Genomic DNA, 17,906 nt, shown 5'->3' on the forward strand with positions numbered 1-17,906 from the left:
GGCGCCTGGGTGGCTCAGTGGCTTAAAGACTCTGCCTTTGGCTCAGGTCATGATCCCAGGGTTTTGGTATTTTGAGTCCCGCATCCAGCTCTCTGCTCAGCGGGGAGCCTGCTTCCCCTTCTCTCTCTGCCTGCCTCTCTGCCTACTTGTGATCGCTATCAAATAAATAAACAAAATCTTTAAAAAAAATAAATAAGTAAATAAAAGATTGATAACTGTATATCATTTCATTTTGTAGATGTTAGTATTCTCTTTGGAGACAGGGTCAGGATATCTGCATTTGTCCTAAGTTGTTTAGGGGATTTTATGTTCAACCAAGTCTGGAAACCCGCATGTTGACCTATAGCTGTGGTTCTCCGAGTAGGGTCCCTGAGCCAGCAGCATCAAAATTGGCAGCTCCTGGGAACCCGGAGGACCCGCTGAAGCTAAATCCCGAAGAGTGGGGCTGGCTGGTTTCAACTAGAAGCCCCCTGAGTGGCTCCCGTTTGGAGGAACACCGGTCTTCAGAGAATGGCCAGAGTCCCCAAGGTGTCTCCTCTGGCAATTTCAGGAACTTGCAATGGATGGGTGGTTTAACAGTACTTGACGAAAAGAAAGGTGAGCTGACCCGACCTTACAGAGGGCCAGATCCTCAGAAGCATGCCTCTAAAGGGAGAATGAGGAAAAAAGAAGAATACTGATGGAGGACTGTACAAAAATTAAAACCTGAGTGTGTCCCAAGAAGCATAAGAGGAAATCGGAGATTAAAATAGAATGGTACTAGGCAGCCCTGAAATGGCCCACCTGGAAAGAAGTAGCTTTGATTTTTCAAAGTCATCAGTCCGTTGGGATTGAGATTTACAAAATCCATGATTATTCCCAGAGGAGGGAAGCTGTTTCTAAAACAACTTCTGAGGCTTTTCTATTTGGAGTTCTTCTGGAATCACAAGCGTTTTGTTTCCTAGGCAGCCTCTGTCAGATACCTGGAAGAGATCGCTTTCAGGACGATGTTCCCATTACTTCCCTACGGGCGGCTCGCAAGGCGCCGCTGTGCATTACCTAGCCGGCGTACCTGTTTACAAGTTTAGAGCCAACCAGTACCGGGCGGAACAGCTGTGATGTCTGCAGGTTCTTGGTGGCAACCTGCCACAGACAATACCAGCTGGTGAGCTGCGCAGATAGCAGCGTGGGCTCTCTCTGTCCTGCTACGGAAGATGGTGGCTAATGAGCTCACACGTTAGCCCGGCCTCCCTCTATTAGAAAACCAGAGCGGTTTGGGCTGCCTTTCACGTGCTGAAGATTCTGCGAGGAGGGAGGCACGAGTCATTTGAATACTTCCAGCACTGTTCCTATTTCCGGTGATGGTGACAGACTGATGCCCAAGGCTATCACTAGGACTCCTAGTGCAGGGACCAAGGTTAGGGCAGAGCTCCTTGCTGCCAGCCAAATAGAGCAAAGCTGCCAGCTGCGCAGAGAAGGAACTCATCTCCTTGCCCTCTCTATCTCGGTGCTCTAGGTGACGAGTTATTCAGCCACTTTGAGTATCCTGATAATAAAGAATATGAAATAGACTGGTTGGCAAGCTTGGCAAGGGAAGGATATTTCTACCTGGTTTGTTGTTTTTGCTTTTTTCCAAATGGAAGGAGTTTGGCCAAGAAAAATGCCACCTTCGTAGGGATGGCTAACATCACGTTTGCTCCTGCACATTGCTTTTTTAATGTCTGAAAGTCAAGAGGAGCGAAGAAAGGGCCAGCCATCTCCTAAAATCTTGGGACTTGGGAGACACTCTAAGGCCCTGAATTTCGTAGGGTTATATCAAACCACAAAAATCCAAACCAAGATCACATGCCATTAAGATATCTTTCAAATTATCCTAATAGAATCGATTCCTTTATGCTGATTTATTTGAAGTTATCTTGGAGTTTTTAGGAACGTAGTTCATAAATATTAGGCATTCCACATAAAGAAAAGGAATAGCCTAAAATGATTTTCAACATTCTCATCCATTCCCAGAATCCTACAGATTAATTTGCTCATACGATTGAGCAAATATGAATGCAGTACTAAAAATCACATTTAGTAGGATACAGAAAAGTTATATAATAAAACCAGAAATAATATAACACAGTTTGTTCTTACGTTATTATTCTTCATCTTTCAAAGGTACCTTAACTCCTTTATGGGCTTCAAATACCACTCCATCAACTCTGGCTACAGTCCACTTCGCATATTCAATTGACTTCTGTGGCTTTGTATTTCTAAAACATATAGTATAGATGTTTATAACTAGACCCCTGACTTGCACTCTACAATGTTGAGGGGAGAGGCCAAAAAATGTGGTTTGCATCCATGAAAGTACTGGGCCATTTTCGCCAATCTCACTTTTTCTATAATAGGCTTTCAAATGAATCATTCATCCCTTCATTCTTTCACTATGTAAAAGGAGCCTACGCTAATTTTTTACTCTCTCTTGCATTCTTAACCCATTGAGCCACCCAGGCGCCCCACTCTCTTACATTCTTTTACAAATTTTTCTCTATGTAAACATTCATAAAGTATTTTGGACTGAAGGTTTGAAATAGCAGGTGATGTGAGATATATCAATAATGGGCCCCATTCTATTTGAAATCCATTAGGACCTGCTAAAAAGGCTGAAGTGTAAACCACACTTAAGAGTATTTGAAATGGTATGGCTCCACCTTCTGGCCACAAAGCAGAAAGGCATGTCTGGCAAAAAGTCAACCGGTTCTGGGACAGGGCCTTCTTTTCACCAGTGCAACACTTTGCTGGTTACTGCAGTGCTCAAATATTTTCTGAGTGCCTAGTCTGGGTTATGGTTCCAGATAAGAAGCAGGCTCTTAAGGATAGCGTGGAGAAAACAGGATCTTCTTATTCTGTGAAAAATTCAACCTTGTAGAGCAAATCTTTGGATAGTTCAAAAACACAAAAATTAACAGTTATTTGGAAAATATTCAATGTTAACAAGGATAATATAATCTTAAGCTATTTGTCAATCTGTGACTTTCAAAGTCCTTTTGCATGCACCATGTTGGTCACCCTTACCTTTGAAAAGTGGCTGGTGCACACAGGAAGCTGGGAGGAGGAGGGGACTCACAGGCTTTGTAGCCTGCGCCTGTGAACAAATACCTGGAACTTTCGAAGACACTTACTTCAAATATCGAACAGTAAGGAGAGCCTATGGTGGCTGGGAAGATCACATAGACTATACCCTATTTTTAAAGTACACAGAGCACCCAGGGACAGATGAATGAACAATGACGTACAGTAGTCCTCCCCTTGACCCACATATTTGCTTTCCTCAGTTTCAGTTACCTGCAGTCAACTGAGGCCTGGAAGCAGAGGCTCAGAAGGTCAATAGTAGCCTGATGCTACGTCATAGCACCCACGTCATTCCTCTCCCTTCATCTCATCACACGGGCATTTCTGCATCTCACACCAACACGAGAAGGGCGAGTTCATGGTCAACTATTTTGAGAGAAGGATAGAGATCACACTCACACAACTTTTATTAGAGTACACTGCCTAATTGTTCTATTTTATTATTAGTCATTATTAATGCCCTATGGTGCCTCATTTATAAATTAAACCTTACTGTAAGTATGTAGGTACAGGAAAACGTATTGTACCTACAGGGTTCAGTTCTATCTGTGGTTTCAGGCATCCGCTGGGGAACTTGGAACAAATCCTCCGTGGATAAGTGGAGACTACCATACATACATACATGCAGTGAGATATTATTCCGTCTTAAAAAGGAAAGAAATTCTGGCACACATTGCAATATCAGTGAATCTCCAGGACGCCCCACTAAATGAAATAAGCCAAAGGCAAAAGGACAAACATTGACAGAAAGTAGAAACAAGGCTCCCAGGGGTTGGGGGGAGGGAGAAGTGGGGAATTTGTTTAATGGCTCTAGCGTTTCAGTTCTACAAGGTGGAAAAATTCCAAGAGATGGGTGGCAGGGAAGGTTGCACAACAGTGGGAGTGTACTTCATGCCCCTGAGGTAGACACTCACAAATGGTTAAAATGGTATATTTGATGTTACGTGTATTTAACACAGGCACAAAATTCCGGAGAAACCTGGCCCACAGTTAAGTGGCAGGTGAACAGGAGCTCCCAGAAGCTCTAAGAGCTCTCCTGTCCAGCTGTATTGCTGCCACTGAACCTTTAAGAATCAATGAAACGAAGCTAGGGCTTTGACGTTATCCTCTGTGGCAAAGCAAGTTTCCAGGCCTCTCCCCCAGACTGACTGAGGTGTGTATGTCCACGGGGATTTTTAATGTTTAGAAACAGTTCGACAGCTTGCACCCCGCTGTAGGATATGCTATCTAAGAACACAGGGGTCAAGTCCACTAAACGCAAGTTTTAAACTTTCTGGTGAATTTGAAAAGAATGTGGCTTCCATTGCTTGTTTCCCTACAGGTCAGATAGGCTTTTTTTTTTTTTTTTTTTTAGATTTTAATTATTTATTTGACACAGAGAGAGAGACAGCAAGAGAGGGAACACAAGCAGGGGGAGTGGGAGAGGAAGAAGCAGGCTTCCGCTGAGCAGGGAGACCAATGTGGGGCTCGATCTCAGGACCCTGGGATCATGACCTGAGCCGAAGGCAGATGCCCAAAAGCTGGCCACCCACGCGCCCCAGGTGAGATAGGCTCTCAATCTAAGAAATCATATCGAGCACCAAGGCTCCGACCCATAAGGAAACACGACAAACACCATTCTACGATCTAGTGGCTAGCACCTCCCTCCGCCATATATAAACTCAAGTTTTCAAAGACGATGCCGTTGGCGGAGTCTAGGAGATGGCTCATGCTATAAAATAGAGTCCTATAATTGTCACTTAGTCACAGACTAGGACTAGAAGATCTTAAATCATCCATACTAATAAACCAGACCAGATTTTGTGAAGAGCCCAGGTCCCTGAGTAGAGTTTGGGTATCCCACTTGGTGTGTCAGGAAAGTCATAAATTTGTGTTGCTCCTTGCAAAGGCTGGTGATAGAAGAACTGAAAGGTGATGGAAAACCAGAGTGGTGGGAAGGGGGGACAGTGTACGTACGGCACTTAAAGAAGGTAGCCAAAACCTGCCTTCAGCAAAGCACCAAAGGATTGGATGGGGTATTCAGTCAAGTCCCTTACTCACAAGAAGCTACTCAAAAATTTCACTACAGGGTACTACGGTTCTCTACAGAATAAGCAAAAACCTCAGAAGGCCTGAATTAGAGACACGATTGTTGTTGTCTCCACCCCCAGAAAACAACTCAACAAACAAAAATGTTAAGAAGGGTCTGTTATGGGGGCGCCTGGGTGGCTCAGTGGATTAAGCCGCTGCCTTCGGCTCAGGTCATGATCTCAGGGTCCTGGGATCAAGCCCCGCACTGGGCTCTCTGCTCAGCAGGGAGACTGCTTCCCCCTCTCTCTCTGCCTGCCTCTCTGCCTACTTGTGATCTCTCTCTCTGTCAAATAAATAAATCTCAGGAAAAAAAAAAAACCTTATAAAAAAAAAAGAAGGGTCTGTTATAATGTTGCTCATCTACATATCATATTTTCCGTTTAAAGGACCGCTTGGTGACTTTTTAATATTTAAATAAGAGGGTCAAATAACAATAATTTCTTATTATAATTGTAGCTACTATTTATGAACACTTATTCTGTGTGCTTTTCCTCCATTCTAACTCTCCTGACATTTGACATATGAAGGACCAAGGATCAGAGATATTAAGGAACTTCTGCAAGGCCACAGTTAGTAAGTGGCAGAGCTGGGTTTTCAACCGGTCTCTGAAGCCTTTGCAATTATATACTGGATGGGCCCTGGGTCTTTAGAGATCATTCTTCTATATTTTCAAAAAAGCCACATGGTTAGAGGCCAAGTGGAAACATGGTTTTCCTCACCAGATTTAATTCCAGAGAGCAAAGACAGGGTCCTTTTGCTTCCTGCATCCCTGCACCTAGATCAGTGCTGAAACTAAGGAAATGCTGGAATCAACCCATTAACCAAAGGACTCCACACAACTAAATTAAAAGACTCTTACAAGAAAATCAATACTAATCAGGGGCAGTCACCTTCATAACCAATCAATGAAAAAAAGTCATAGTCTCTGCCTTGGGAATATTTTTATGCTAGAAAAATATTTCCTACTAATGCCTGTGCTCAGGGACAAAGTGGTGTGACAGGTGGCAGTATGTGGGAGACCTGAAGGAGATGAAGCAACTCGGCAGGAAGGGAAGGCAACAACAGCCTCCCTGGGCCCAGCACAGGGCCTGGTACAAGCAAGTGCTCAGTAAGCATGTAAATGAACTGATCAACCAGAGCACAATAGCAGGTTTGCCCTTAGAAAGACAGTAAGGAGGGGCGCCTGGGTGGCTCAGTGGTTTAAGCCGCTGCCTTCGGCTCAGGTCATGATCTCAGGGTCCTGGGATCGAGTCCCGCATCGGGCTTTCTGCTCGGCAGGAAGCCTGCTTCCCTCTCACTCTCTCTGCCTGCCTCTCTGCCTACTTGTGATCTCTCTCTGTCAAATAAATAAATAAAATCTTAAAAAAAAAAAAAAAGAAAGAAAGACAGTAAGGACACAGAAGCAATGGACAGTCATAGGGGACTCTGTTGCTCCTGTAGGATAGGAGCATCCCCCTGGACACCCTTGGAGAGGCACAGTTTGGGTAAGAAGCTCTACTCAGGCACTCACAGCTGCCCAACCTACTCAGCTGATCCTCAGATGGCAAAAGACAGCAAAGTTATACGTAATGTTTTACAAAAATGTAGTAAACTCTCAAGGATTTAAGAGCTGCTAATTTCACCTGTGGATTGCTTGAGTTAATGTTGCTTTTTTTCCTGCTGTGTCATTTCATTGTTCTTTGGTCCTTCCACCATGACAGGGAAACAAAATTAAATTGTATCAAAAATGCCAGAACATGCAGCTACTTTAGGGTAGTTTTTGGCTTATGGACTCCTCCCCAGTCTTCAACAGTTCTGAACGGCTTATTACTGTTTTTATTTCCGCATTTCAAGTCCTCAAACTAACATTTAAGACAAACATAGTTTCATTGCTTCTTGTACCAAACCATTTTTTTCACTGTCCATTATGATTCCTGAAATAAGACTTATGAGTGTATTTTCTTTTCAGCATACTGGTCCATTCACTCCTTCATCAACAAAATGGATACGGGCATGGAGAAAAGAGTAGAAAAGGGTTCACACAAGGTCCTTCTCTCATGGAGCTGGTTGGGAGAGAGAGGAATGAACTAACTAACCAACCAACCACCCATCAAATCATAAAATCAGCCACTTTTTATCAGCTCATTTTCAAGTCAAGAATGAACAAGGGAAATGAGAGTACATCTTCTCTCTAAGGATAAGACCCTGGAGTTGAGTTCTGAATAAAAAGAAGCATCCCATCCTATCATGATCAAGAAGACTGCAGAAGAAGGAAGGGCTGGTTCAAGAAAGGGGTGGTGGGGAGAATGTGTGGCAGAAACAGAATGGGTGAGGTGAATGGAGGAGATAATATTTGGAAGGTCAGCAGGGCATAATCAGAGTAAGGAGTTCTGAACTTTATTCTAAGTATGACGGGAAGTGATTGGAGGGCTTCAAATAAAGAAGTGACATAATCATCCTATTTGCACCTTGTAAAGGTCTCTCTGGATGCTGGGAGGAGCCTGGACAGTAGAGAGCCCAAGAGCAGAAGTAGGAGGACCAGCCAGGAGACTATTATAGGCGAGAGAATGGTGCCTTCATCTGAAATGACAGTGGTAAAGTCAGAGTGCGGAAGTCTGATCCAGGATTTTTTAAGACTTAGGTCTTCTAGGACTTGTATATAGCTTATATGTTAAGGAGAGGAAAAGGAAGATGAATGACTCCCAGACTTTTGACCTGAATAACTTGAGGGGGGTGGTAACGGTGTTTATAGAGATGTAGTGGGACAAACAGGCTTCCTGAGAGGTTATCAAAAGTTCTGCTTTACCCACATTAAGTCTGAGGAGAAGTTTCAACTTACATGGAAATGTCCAGTAGTCAACTGAATCTTTGAGTCTGGAGTTCTGAAGCATAGACAAGGCTAGACGTGGGCAGTGAAGGGGTCACTGGCATTGACATGGCTGAATGAGACCACCTATGGAGAGTATACAAATAAAAAATAGAAGGTTGCCAATAACTTACCTAAGGGGCACTTCAAGTTCAGATGAGGGAAAGGAGAACAGGACCCTGAGAAGAAGTAGTCCGTAAGGAGAGAGAAATGGAGATTACAATGTTACGAAAGACAAAAGAATTTTGAAGAGGAAGTAATGGTCAAGTTTGTCAAATGTTCTTACGAGGTCAAGAATGATATGGAAAGTTCCCCTGTTGGTGAAAATGCAAGCTGATGCAGCCACTCTGGAAAACAGTATGGAGGTTCCTCAAAAAGTTGAGAATAGAGCTACCCTATGACCCAGCAATTGCACTACTGGGTATTCACCATAAAGATACAAATGTAATGATCTGAAGGGGCACCTGCACCCCAATGTTTATAGCAGCAATGTCTACAACAGCCAAACTACGGAAACAGCCTCGATGCCCATCAACAGGTGAATGGATAGAGAAGATGTGGTACATATACAAAATGGAATACTATGCAGCCATCAAAAGAAATGAAATCTTGCCATTTGTAATGACATGGATGAAACTAGAGGGCATTACGCTAAGTGAAATAAGTCAGAGAAAGACAATTATTATATGATCTTACTGATATGAGGAATTTGAGAAACAAGACAGAGGATCATAGGGGAAGAGAAGGAAAAATGAAACAAGATGAAACCAGAGAGGGAGACAAACCATAAGAGACTCTTAATCTCAGGAAGCAAACTGAGGGCTCCTGGGGAGGGAGCAGGGACGGAGGGCCTTGGGGAGGGTATGTGCTATGGTGAGTGTTGTGAATTATGTAAGACTGATGCATCACAGACCTATATACCCCTGAAACAAATACTACATATAGGTTAATTTAAAAAAAGAAGAAGAATGATATGGTAAAAGATAACTATTGGGTTTGGCAACAGAAAGGTCATTATCTCTTTGATGACAGCTTCTTAGTGGATTAATAGGGAGAGATGCCTGATTGGAACCAGCCTGAGGAATCCATATGAGGTAGGGAGACAGTGATTATAGAAAAAAGAAGATTTTCTGTGAAGGGGGCAAAAGAAATAGTTGAAAAAAGACACAGGGCAGAGAGGAGACTGTTTTGTTTCAAGGAGAGGAAATACCTCTGGACGCCGATAGGAATAATCTAGTAGAAAGCAATTCATCACGTGGGGGTGACGGCTCACTGTAGGCACAAAATGTTTGGGAGGCAAGATACGCTGGGACTCTGAGCACAATGAAAAAAGGCTGGACCCTTGTGGGAGCAGAGCTATCCCTACCCGTGCAAAAGGAGACAAGCAGAAAGCATGAGTTAATATGGAATCAGGCTGGTAGACCAAGAGGCAAGAAGATGAGGGTGGGGCGTTCCTACTTCTCAGTGCAACGGGATCCACCATCATCTTCTGAGGCCGGCTCTGGAGGAAAGATGGAGGCATGAACCAACCATCTGAGAGACTGGAAAAGGGAACATCTATGCTACAAACATCAATAGGATTAAATGTCCAGCTGTGGTTTCCTATACTGTATATGAAGTGAGAAGAGTCTCCAGCAGCTGTTCAGAAGCAGAGTCATGAACTGAGGTAAGCTAGGATGAAGGCTTTATCACAAGAATATAATAAAGGTAGCAAAAATACTGAGGGCATTTGAAGGAAGCCGCGCTAGTGATAGGGCAAAACCTTCAAGCTGGTCAGAAGGTAGTAAAGTCATGAAAGGAATCGACTGGAGGTACGTCCTGGAGGACTCGAGGCCCTCAAGAATGGCTAGAGGAGAAATGTGTATGTAAATAAAGGACAAAACATGGGATGCTTGGAGTCAAATATTTAAACTTAGGACATCCTTTCATCAGGGAATGATTTATTCTACCAACTCTTCTTAGTGCCGCCCCAGCTCTAAACCCTATGAGATTGACCTTGGCAACTCTGCTTACTTTCTGGATGCCCTTGGGCAAGCCATGTAACATCTCTGAGCTCTTATCCATAAAATAAATATAAATAAATAAATAAAAATAAAATAAAGCTAGTCAACCATCCCTATTACTTTGAAGGTGAGAGGTAACTTGCGTAAACCCTTCTCACAAGGCAGGTGCTCAGTCCTGCCTGCCTATTGGGCATACTCATGCTTATTCGTACATCATCAATGGCAGCTTAAGAGCTCATAGAAGGGGAAAGAGACTTGGGCTGTGTCTAGTCCATTACTGACCCTTCTCCTTCTACAGCCGATGCTACAATTCATTCCCTTGATGCAAATTTAGCCTATACAGTTCTCAAGAGGAATTAATGATGTTATTCATTCTATGTACTATTGCACATTTGTTTCAAATTTCTAAATAACTTAGAACCCAATGAGCCAAGAATAAATTATAAAGAAATTCCTTGATTTTGTGTTCTTATACATAATCCCTTTTCTTCATGTTAAAAATGATCCTTTGTCTTTTCTCTTTAGCCAGAATTTCTGTTCTAATAAGGTGTAATGAATACACTGGATAGTATCAAAGATTTAACTTCTACTAAAGAAAAGCACTTTCACTGATACTAGTAGAACATATAAGTAAAAAAAAGAGAAACAAAAATTCACTGTAGGGGTGCCTGGGTGGCTTCGTTGTTGGGCGTCTGCCTTTGGTTCGTGTTGTGATCCCAGGGTCCTGGGATCCAGTCCCGTGTCAGGCCCCCTACTCAGTGGGAAGCCTGCTCTCCCACTCCCCCTGCTTGTATTACCACTCTCACTGTCTCTCTCTCTGTCAAATAAAAAATAAAATCCTAAAAAAACTTCATTATATGTATTTTAAAAATTCCTCCCAGGAGGAAAGAGGTAGCATTGAGTCAAAACATTCTCAGAGAGGGGTGCTTGGGTGGCTCAGTGGGTTAAAGCCTCTGCCTTCAGCTCAGGTCATGATCCCAGGGTCCTGGAATTGAGCCCCGCATTGTACTCCCTGCTCAGCAGGGAGCCTGCTTCTCAGAGACAAACTGAATGAAAATAAAACAAGAACAGAAGTGTGTGCGTCTTTTAAAGAACAAATTACATCCTGGAAACACATTAATAGTCAGTACTTACATACATTAATTGGGTTAATTAAATTAGGAAATGAAGATAGGTTTCCTGCTTAGATTAGGTGGAAAATTCCCTTCAGTTCTGTAGGGCGGTTAAAAGTCCTCTTACAATTTGTGGATTACTTTAATTGGAAGATACCACTGAAGCAAATCATTACAATGGAACAACAGTGTGAGTGCAATTTGATATGTGAGAGTGTTGTTTTTGTTTTTAATTGGGGGGCTGTAAAAAAAACCTTCAAGAGCATATGTTGATGGATATTTTAGGTCCAAGTTGACTCTGGTAGTGAGCACCAAATGCCTCTTTCCTGTCTTTTCTCTTTGCCACCTGCTGAGGCTGCTAACAGGTGAAGATTCTGGGAAATGAATTCTTTTTATGGTTGCAGAGCAGAGCACCCGGTTCCAAACCACTTCTGCTCACCAAACTGGCCAGACCAACCCCTGGCATAGGGGAAATGTGGCTTCCTTGAATGAGGGGGAAGTATCACTGGTGGGTTGGGGCAGAGAGAGGAGCCCAGACAAAGCTAGGTGACCAGTCCTAGAGTGTTTTCCCATCAGTTTGGTTCCAGTGACAAGACCATGAGGCCAGTCACTTGGCACTCAACAAGAGTAATTAAGAACTTGTTACTATTTCAAAACTTTCAGAGATACTGGAAGGTGGCAAGGTGGTGGGGTAATCTGACAATTCAGGGGGCCCTGAACACTGTGCATTAGAAATCAAATTAAAGATGAAAATACCAGTATGTTGAGTTTCCTTTTGATGCCAAATATATATGAAGCGTTCATTTTGCAAAGCACCCTGTGCCAATATCATGAATCATACAAAGAGAAATAAGGCACAGTGGCTCCATTAGTGTAAGAGGGAAATCAACACAAATGGCAAAATTGCAAAGGCCTTGTAGAGTCTGGCAAGTGCTAGAAGTTTCCAGACAAATAGCCATGGGAATGAAAGGTGGGGAAGGTTACTCATGGTTAGGGAAATGACAAAGGACTTCCTAGAAGGTGGATCCTTTGAACTCGTCTTGGAAAATGGGCCATATCTTAATAAGTAGAGACGGAGGAGAAAGCGGATGGTAGAAAGAAGTGCATTGTGATGGGTAAGTGAAGGAGGTATGCCCAGGGATCATGAATTCTCAAACTGGGCTGGAGAGCAGGTGAGTTCCAGGATGCTATGGTGTATGCCAGCCTGGAAAAAGTAGTCTAGGATCAGATCATATATGTCTGGTATGTCTCCTGAGCCAAGGAGCTGGAACTTTATTTTGATAGACTGGTTTGGGGGCAGAAAAGCAATATAACCAGGACTATCATTGGGAGAATGACTCTGGCATCTGTGTGGAAAATAGAGACAGGCTCCCCAAAGATGACTGCTTTGCCCATCTGAGAGACGCCAAGGTAACAAGGGCAAAGCCAAGGCACTGGTTAGAGGCACGGCTTGAAAGCTATAGCAACAAGATACATTAAATAGGAAAGTAAAGGAAAAACAATCATGATCACGTGTGCTAGAACTATTGTGATTGACTTGTAGGACTGCGACAGCATTAATCACGTTCGAAATACAGAAAGAGGCACGGCAATGAAAATGTCGGGCTGGGGTCACGGAAAGGCAAGTTTAGCCGTGGACCTGCGAGCTTGCAGGACTTCATGGTGCGTGTGGGTGAAGGGACTCAGGAGATACACTGGGCTGAGGTGAGCTGAGAGCATCTACTGGACCAGCTACCGGCCCGAGGCTGAGAGAGAGAAAAGAGCTTCACAGATGCTGATATTTGAGGGCTGGGCAAAGGAGGAGGACCCAGCAAAGAGGACTGAAGAGGAATGGCAGATGGAGTAAAGTGAGGAGAACGGGTGCCTGGCATATGGGTGATACCCAGTGACTCAAACAAACAAATGAACAAACTAGGATAGTGCCCAAAGAAATTGAAAAAGAAGGGTATTTTAATAAAGGAGTGCCTGCACACGTTAAAAGGTTGAATTTTACTGTATGTGAATTATGCTTAAATAAAGCCAGTATTAACAAGGAATAAAGGGATAACGGATGGTGTAAGATGAGACAGAGAAATCAGGGAGACTGAGGGCAGTGGGGATGTCAGCTGAAGGGACCAATAAACAACCTCTCAAAGGGCGATTCCCGGGGCGCCTGGTGACTTAGTCAGTTAAGCATCGGCCTCCAGCTCAGGTCATGATCTTGGGATCCTGGGATGGAGCAGAGAGCCTGCTTCTCCCTCTCCCTGTGCTGCTCCCCCTGCTTCCACTCTCTCTTTCTGTCAGATAGATAGATGCTTAAAAAAAAAAGAGGAGCAATTCCGGTAGAGAAGGAATGGCAGGAATCCAACCGTTGACAGCAAAACGGGCATTGAAAAGTGGGAGAATCTAGTCTTCTACCTTCTAATCAATAAGTTCAACATCTCTAATGTTGTATCTTTAAAATAAAAACAATACATCGTTCCTGTGAAGTATTTGGAAAAGGTAGAGGGGCTTAAAAAAGGGAGAATCATCTAATTTTCTACCGTACTGGAATTAACAATGGTTCATGTTATGATGGATTTATTTCGATACATTTTTCTGTGCTTATTATTTATAGACTTACTTGAAATCATGAGAAACATTCTGTTTTTTATCCAGTTTGAGAAAAAAAATTCAATCTCACAGCATTTACCGTCATATGGACGTGTCATCATTTAAAATCATTCTCCTGTGGCTAGACTTTGGTTTATCTCCCCTTTATTTATTTTGCTATTTCCATTATAATGAATATATTTATTCCTAAATCCTTATCCAATACCATTTTACTATTTCCTTAGAATATATGCTTAAATGGGGAATTGCTGCATCAAAATACATGGGCATTTTTATGACTTGCTGTATTATCAAATGGATTTTCAGGAAGATGGTACCAATTTACAATCCTTCAAGCAGGGATTCACTGCACGTTCTCCCCTACCGAGTATTATCATTTTCTTTTCACTCACTTTGCCTATTCCAGACATAAAAACCGTATCTCACTGTTGGTTTAATTTGCATATCTTAGCTCAAAGAGCTCTCAAATAAGATTCTCCTTCAAGATCTGTGATTTGTTTCTAAGCTTCCTGATTAAAAAGGCAACAGAGAGAAACAAACTGATGAAAAAAGATTAGGAAAATGAACACAGATTAAAATTTAGTTCTACAAAACCAACAGAGGGACATATCAATTTGGACAAAGAGAAAGGAGCTCTTCATTTATGATAACCGAGTACTGCAGGAAAAGAATCTCTCTCCCATTCGGTTGCTATTAATCTTTCTGGTCGTTTTCTGAAGTCTCTGTTTTTCCCCAAACAATCACAGGAGCTGGGGCAAAATACTGAGTCACCAATTTTCTCATAGTCTTCATACACGTCTCATTGATATGATCCAACATATTCAATTTCCCCTGGGATGGTGTATTTCAGAGAAAGAAGCTAAAACTCTCTCCTAGGTATTTGTATTCAAGGTCTAATGATACTGGAATAAGAATAAAGCTGCCATTTCCTAAGAGCCAGGCTCTGTGCCACGATTTACACACATTATTAACTCTTAGAATACGTCATGGGGGAAACTATCAGACCCATTTCTCTGATGAGGAAACTGAGGCTCAGAGCGACTGTGTTGTGGCCTGAGCCACACAGCTACGAAGTGATGTGAAACTCCAGTCCAGCTGCCGGGTGCTAACACCGCTGTGCTCTCACGCAAATCCTCCTATTTGGTATGTCATTTGGCATTAATAATCTGGGGGACAAGTTAGTATCATTATTGCTATTAACCTATTTGAACTTCAAGAAAAGAACATTGTTATAATACAGCAGTTTCCCAGGATCTCACAAAGTATCTTAAATACTGTGGTGGGCTAAAGTGTATCATTATGATGAGAGCAGAGAAGAAAAAAAAACGTGAGTATTTAAAGAAAACACTTCAAGCATCCATCTCTCTGACCTTTCCAACAATTCCTGCATTTCTCTCAGCCCTCAGAGCAGTGAGGCTCCCACTTTCCCACCATTCGGGCATCGAGGTCCCCCTACGTTCTTAATTCTTCACATAACTCAGATGCCTCACCAGTGCCCTTAATCACGGCATAGATCCCTTCCTCCATGATTCCCATCTGACCAAGCTCCGGCTCCTCCATGACCCGCCTCTTTTGCACCAGCGTCCTGGCAACTCAGTATTACTAGAGAAAATGACAAGCCTTGCCAGTGGATCTCACTTTACATTCATAACCAAAAATCTCCAATGACCACTTAACATTTGTCGAATTCTAAATAGACTGCCTTGGAATGATCTGTTTTTCTCCCACTCCAGAATGGCTATTCTGCATATCAAATACACAAAACCCTTCCCCACCTCCTGCTGAGGAGCCTGCCTCTTCCTCGGGGAGAGAAAGGCAGCAATCCCACAGGGACTGCCTTGCTTCCCAGTCCCCTAATAACTGCCCACCTCCATCACAATGGAAGAGCTGAACCTGCTCCCATCATGCAAGACAAGTCCTGCATGGTGCCCTTGATCCCAGCTTTTCCAAGACCAGCTGTCCCATGGTTCAGGGCTCTGTTCAAATGTTCCCCTCTCAGAGAACCTCCCTTCCCCCACCCAAACTCAACACCATTTACTTTCCAGGGTTCCATTCTAGTGTAGCGCTTCGGATGGGCCATGGAGAGCTGCCCCGGCATCATCTAGGTATTGGGCAGAGGCAAATCTTGGACCCCACCCCAGACCCCAGAAATCTACTCCGGCCGCTCTGGAGATGAACTCCGTTGTGCGCTGGAGCCAGCTCCCAACCACACTGGAGACCAGACTGTGAAATTTCCAGAATTCTACCAGCTGATTGTTAAAGACAACCATGGCTAAATACCAAGCTATCAAAGCTTTCAAGCAGATGGATTGCATTTGCAATGGGAACAAAAAATATTCGAAATTCAGTGCTTCCTGATACAGTCATGATCTTTTTTTTTTAAAGATTTTATTTATTTATTTGACAGAGAGAGATCACAAGTAGACAGAGAGGCAGGCAGAGAGAGAGAGAGGGAAGCAGGCTCGCTACTGAGCAGAGAGCCCGATGCGGGACTCGATCCCAGGACCCCGAGATCATGACCCAAGCCGAAGGCAGCGGCTTAACCCACTGAGCCACCCAGGCGCCCCCAGTCATGATCTTTTACTGTTAGCTCTGCCCTGGAGGTTATTTGCACCTAGTGCAAGTGGAAACCTGTATGCTGGTATATTACAGCGCACCTCCTCTTGACGTGGCATTTAGTGGTGTCCCGTGGGTAGCCTGAAATCAGCTGCAATCAGAGAACGTACGCTGTAGGGATCAGCTACAAATCAAAGTCTTTTTTTCCAAAGAGCCAGCTGTTAAACATCTCTGTCGATCACTGGATGAGGCCCAACTATCTTCATCTGACCAAGCCTTCTGGGGGATTCTGATGCAGCTCATGTTTGAGTGGCACTGGCTGAGAAGGCCTTTCTGCCCATCTTGGATCCCCCAGGACCCTCCCTCTACCACTACCCAGTCCAGTTCGCCCTCATCCACAGGCACAGTGCTTAAGTTTGGAGCTTGCCACACTTCAAATCTATCCCTGCTTCACACAACCTGACTTCACCCATGGAAGTATGTTTCCCACACTTCTCATACTTTTCCTCTACAGGAAAAGGTATGACTTTTCCTGGGACCCAGGGCAAATCCCTGCTTTATCTTCTATTTTTGTCCAAGATCTAGAAAAAGTTATTTTTTCTAAGTGACGTATTTGTAATCTCATCTCACTTTAGTGTTTACTTCTATTTTTAAAACATAATTAAATTAGAAGATGATGATTTTTTCCCCCTCAAAGGAACATCTTCTTGAACCCTGCCATCCCTCCATTTGGAAGTTTGCTGCTGAATGCAGACCAGCAGATGGCAGCAGCGGCTCTTGGAAAGAAAGCCTGACGTGTCCAAAAGCTTTTTACTTTGGCTAAGAACAAACTTCAATTGATATTGCAAAGTCAAGCACATTTCCAAGTCATTTGCTGGTTCATCATATTCTTCATGTCAGCAAACTGCCTCTTAAAATACAAGATAGATTATGAAGAAAAAAATAAAATGCAAGATAGATTATATTCTATGGTTTCCCAAGGCGAATACCGACCAAAAAGACTATTTACTCTTTTTATGCAAATTGGTCCCTATCAGACAGGAGTAGAGTTTCTGGCTGTTCTGTGTTGCCAGGTTGCAAAATTTCAAATTCTTACAGATTCAGATCCAAACTGTTTTACTCCACTGATGTTTTTTAAAAATTTTTTTTAACATTTTATTGAATTTTCTGACAGAGAGACACAGCAAGAGAGGGAACACAAGCAGGGGAAGAGAGAGAGGGAGAGAGACTAGCAGACTCCCCTCCAAGCAGGGAGCCTGATGCAGGGCTAGATCCCAGGACTCTGGGATCATGACCTGAGCTGAAGACAGATGCTTATCAACTAAGCCACCCAGGCTCCCCTAATTTTTTTTTTTTTAATATTATCCCTTCTACAACCAGTTTTCTTATAAATTCAGGAAACAAGATCTGGAAATAAAGAGAACAAGTTATAAGCCACATTAGTAGCCCCACATTTTTACACATGCAAAACTAGAGCATTTAGACTCTCTAGGTCCATACTATCATGTAGCATCACTGAAACCCACTCAAGGCAAGTAAACTGAGTCTGATATTGAGAATGATACAAAAGGGGTTCCTGGATGGCTGAGGTGCATAACTGTCCGAATCTCAGTTTTGGCTCAGTGTCAT

The 17,906-nt window shown here is 43.1% G+C and overlaps 1 protein-coding gene across 3 annotated transcripts in view; it reads right to left on the reverse strand.

The window, feature by feature from the left end:
* Positions 1-17,906, reverse strand: part of RCAN2 (regulator of calcineurin 2) — a 273,404-nt gene that overhangs the window by 187,369 nt on the left and 68,129 nt on the right. The gene's annotated exons all lie outside the window — the stretch shown is intronic.

Source organism: Meles meles, chromosome 5, assembly GCF_922984935.1.
Source record: "Meles meles chromosome 5, mMelMel3.1 paternal haplotype, whole genome shotgun sequence".
Lineage (NCBI taxonomy): Eukaryota > Metazoa > Chordata > Mammalia > Carnivora > Mustelidae > Meles > Meles meles.